Genomic DNA, 4,773 nt, shown 5'->3' on the forward strand with positions numbered 1-4,773 from the left:
GGCCCACATGACCTACTTATATGATTCTGTATTAGAAACTCGGGAGCAAAGCTGCAGAGGACTGGGGAGTGTGGTAACCAGACTGAGAATTCATTTACATATTTCAGAAGCTTTCTGATCAATAAGGCACAGAACAAAACAATAGTGAGACTAAAATCTTATACAATAATCATAAAACAAAGGAAGGAAAGAATGTTAGTTCTTTAAGGGCACAGATGGGTATATTTTTTTTATCCTCTGCAGCACTTAGCATTTTAGGTATTGTTATGTCTTCACAAGATAGGCTGTCACTAATTATTTGTTGAACATAAATATGAAATAGACTTGGTCTTTGAAGTAAATCACCTTAGAAGCATTGGAGTGTGTGTTCACAGTATTACAGATTCTGAATCACAGAACAAAAAGAATCCATGACGTTTCCTATTTGAGGGAGAGGGGGAAGGGAGGGGAGGGGAGGAAAGCAGCATGAGCATGGAAGTCGGAAAGCTTGAGGATGTTTGGAAAGTGAGTAGTGGCCCAGGCTGCAGAGAAATGGTGGAAAATGTCAGGTAATTTGTTTTATTCAATCCCTTCTATCTGAACAGGACTTTAAAATAATGAGAAGCTGCAGATGGTTGTAATAACTGTCAGAGAGGCAATCTGCAGGCAGCCTCCCATGTATTCAGTCTCCCTACTCTTCCCTTCTGACCTGTAGAAACACAGAAGAAAATCCTTGCCGTATTGACTCCTCAATAGTAGAATCTAAGCCCTCTTGAGGGCAGAGATTGTCTTCTTCACTGATGAATTTCTGGTGCTAAGAACAGTGCTGGCACATTGTAGCCTCTCTAAACTAAAGAACCCCACTGCCATCAAGTGGATTTTGACTCATAGAGACCCTACAGGACAAAATAGAACTGCCCCATATGGTTTCTATGGCTGTAAATCTTTATGGAAGCAGACTACCTCATCTTTCTCCCACAAAGTGGCTGGTATTTTCAAACCACCAACTTTGGTTAGCAGCCAAATGCCTTAACCACTGAACCACCAAAGCCCTTTTTGTAGGTTCCCAACAAAATTAAGACATGAATAGAGGATCTGTCAGTACTTTGTCAGCAGGTATAAACCCTATCATTGGACCTCCTCTAAACCTATTCCTCCTCTTTTTATTCCATATTGAATTTATGCCTGCAATCTTTTTTTTTTTTTTTTTAATTGTGATTTGGTGAAAGTTCACAGAGCAAATTCATTTTCCATTCAACAGTTAGAACACATTGTTTCATGACATTGACTGCAATCCCCAGAATGTTAACAGCTCTCTTCCCAGTTCCTCCTTGTGGTTATTTTTTCCGCATCCCTCTGTCCTATGCGTTCCCACCCTCTGAGTTATCTCCCTGTGCAAATGCTGCCCTTCTGATCTCCCATGGTTGATTGTTCTAAGGAGTGTACCTACTTGATAAAAATGTTCACCTTATAGGCCTGTGGATTGGCTGGCTGGAAGTCATGGGAGTGAGTTAAATTCCAGGCCCAAAGGGTGACCATAGGCCCAAAGGGGCCATAGCCTTGGGGGTTGCACCAGTCTCTATCAGACAAGTAAGCCTGTTTTTCTTTTTATGATTTTGAGTTTTGTTCCCCATTTACCTCCTACTCTATCCAAGATCTTCTATTTTGATCCATTTCTGAGTGATTGACAGTGGTAGCCAAGCACTGTCTAAGTTCTTCTGGTGTCAGGGTCATGTAGGCTGAAGTTCCTATGATCCACTAGTCCCTTGGAGAAATTATTTCCATGCATCTTTGATTTTCTTCATTCTTCTTTGCTGTGGACAAGAAGCCAATTGTTATATCTTTGATGGCTGCTTGCAAGCTTTTAAGACCCCAGTCCCCACTCACCAAAGTAGGATGTAGAACATTGTTTTTGTGTAGTATATTATGCCAATTGAGCTTGATGTCCCCCATGACTAAGGTCCCGAGTCCACAGGCCCAGCAACTGACACCCTCAAGGTGTCTGGCTGGGGCTAAGAAGTTCATAACTTTACCCTGTTAGCTTTATTATATATATGGACATGCTTATGGCACATAAAAATATGCATGTCAAAATATCGTTTGCCAAATGTATATAGTCATGGGTATATTCCCTTTTACCTAGACATACTTGATCATTTAGCCTGTCTACCTATGTATCCACCCATAAATTAATGTTTGTTACTGATAATACAGGATTGTGTGTGTAAAAGTGTTTACCTTTGTTGTCTGTACCTCTTGTGCATTTCTCGGTGTTTTCCTTTCCTTTAATGTTATCGTGCTGGTGACTTGCTTTTGGTATATTGCGTTCCTCTTCACCCAAAACAATACTTGTCTCTTACCTATCTAGCAATTTTCCTTCCTCTCCCTGCTAACTAACAAAGTTTCCTTCCATATGTAAACCTTTCCTTGACTTTTTACAATAGTAGACTTATACAATATTTGTCCTTCTGTGGTTGACTTATTTCACTCAGCATAATATCTTCCAAGTTCATCTATGTTAGGAGGTGTTTAACAGATTCTACATTATTCTTTAGTGTTGCATAGTATTCCAATGTATGTATTTACCACAGTTTGGTTATCCATTCATTTGTTGATGGGTGCTTAGGTTGTTTTAACCTCTTTACTATTGTGAATAGTGCTGTGATGAATATGGGTGTGCAAATATCTGTTGGTTCCCTGGCTCTCACTTTTTTAGGCTATATACCTAGTAATGGGATTGCTAGATCAAAGGTATTTCTGTTTCCAACTTTTTAAGGAATCACCATAGTGTTTCCACAGTGGTTGTATCATTTTACAGTCCCACCAGCAGTGTATGAAGAGTCCCAATCTCTCCACATCTTTGCCAGCATTTGTTATTTTCTGTCTTATTGAACTATGCTATTAATGCTGGGGTGAGATGGTATCTCATTATTGTTTTGATTTGCATCTCTCTGATGGCTAATGATCGTGAACATTTCTTCATGTCTTTGTGGGCTGCCCGAATATCTTCCTTGGTGAACCGTATATTCATATTTTCTGCCCTTTTTTTAATTGGATTGTCTTTTTGTTGTTGAGGCATTGCCATTTTCTATAAATTTCAGAGATAAGTCTCTTGTCAGATATGTCCCTGCTGAATATTTTTTCCCTATCTGCAGGTTCTCTATTTACTCTTTTGGAGAAGTCTTTTGATGTACACAAGAATTTAATTTTTAACTGGGTTAGGGTTGGGGATGGTAATTGGGAAGTGAAACCAAATGTACAGGAAATGTTGAATGTAAAACAAATTCTACTCTGTAATTTGCACTGAAAACACACACACACACACACACACAAAATAAATGAAAATTTTTAGAAGGTCCTAGTCATTTAGCTTATTTTCTGCTGTTTGTGTATCTTTATGTTTGGTAGTCTGTTAATGCCATAAATTTGGGCTTTAAGTTAGCCCCTAATTTTTCTTTGATGAACATTATACTTTTAAGTATTACATTTAGGTCATTGATCTACCTTAAGTTAGTATTAGTGTATTGCATGAGGTATGGATCTTGTTTCATTTTTCTGCAAATGGATATCCAGTTTTGCCAGCACCATTTGTGAAAGAGATTATTTCTTCCCCATGTAATGGTAATTGGTCCATTGTCAGAGATCAGCTCATCATAGGTAGACGGATCTATTTCTGGGTTCTCAATTCTGTTCCACTAGTCTGTGTGTCTGTTTTTATATACATAGCAGGCTGTTTTGACTAGCTATGTAGTAGGTTTTGAGATTGGGGTGTGTAACAACTCCTACCTTGTTCTTCTTCTTGAATTGTGCTTTGCTTATACGAGGGATCTTTCCTTCCATATAAAATTAGTGATTGGTTTTTCCATGTCCTTAAAGAATGCTGATGGAATCTGGATCAAGATTGCATTGAATGTATAGATTACTTTGGGTAGTATTGACATTTTCACAATGTTCAATCTTCCTATCCATGAGCATGGTATGTTCTTCCATTTATGTAGATCTCTTACAGTTTCTTAAAGTAGTCTTTTATAGTTTTCTTTGTACAGGTCTTTTGTGTCCCTGGTAAGTTTTATTCCCAAGTATTTTATTTTATTTTTTGGTAGCTATTGCAAATGGTACTGATTTCCTCATTTCCTTTTCAGCAATTTCTTTGCTGGTGTAGAGGAATCCAACTGATTTTTGGATGTTGATCTTGTATCCTGCCACAATGCTAAATCTCTCAATTAGTTCCAGTAGATTTTTGACTGAGTCTCTTGGGTTTTCTAGGTATAGGATCATATCATCAGCAAATAGAGGTAGTTTGACTTCTTCCTTACCAATTTGGATGCCTTGGATTTCCTTTTCTTGCCTTACTGCCCTGGTTAGGAGTGGTGATAGATGGCATCCTTGTCTGGTTCCTGTTTGCAAGAGGGTTTCAGCCTCTCTCCATTGAGAATCATGTTGGCTGTTGGTTTTGCATAGATACCCTTTATTATGTTAAGGAATGTTCCTTCTATTCTTATTTTGCTGAGTTTTGCTCAGGAATGGGTGTTGGATTTTATCAAATCCCTTTTCTGCATCAATTGATAGGATCATGTGGTTCTTCTCCTTTGTTTTATTTATGTGGTGGATGATGTTGATTGGTTTTCTAATGTTGAACCATTCTTGCATACCTGATATGAACCCCACTTCGTCATAGTGAATTATTTTTTTGATATGTTGTTGGAGTCTATTGGCTAACATGTTGTTGAAGATTTTTACATCTATATTCATGAGGGATACTGGTCTGCAGTTTTCCTTTTTAGTGATGTCTTT

Source organism: Orycteropus afer, unplaced genomic scaffold (genome assembly GCF_000298275.1).
Source record: "Orycteropus afer afer isolate SDZICR_OR568_19922 unplaced genomic scaffold, OryAfe1.0 scaffold00399, whole genome shotgun sequence".
Classification (NCBI taxonomy): domain Eukaryota; kingdom Metazoa; phylum Chordata; class Mammalia; order Tubulidentata; family Orycteropodidae; genus Orycteropus; species Orycteropus afer.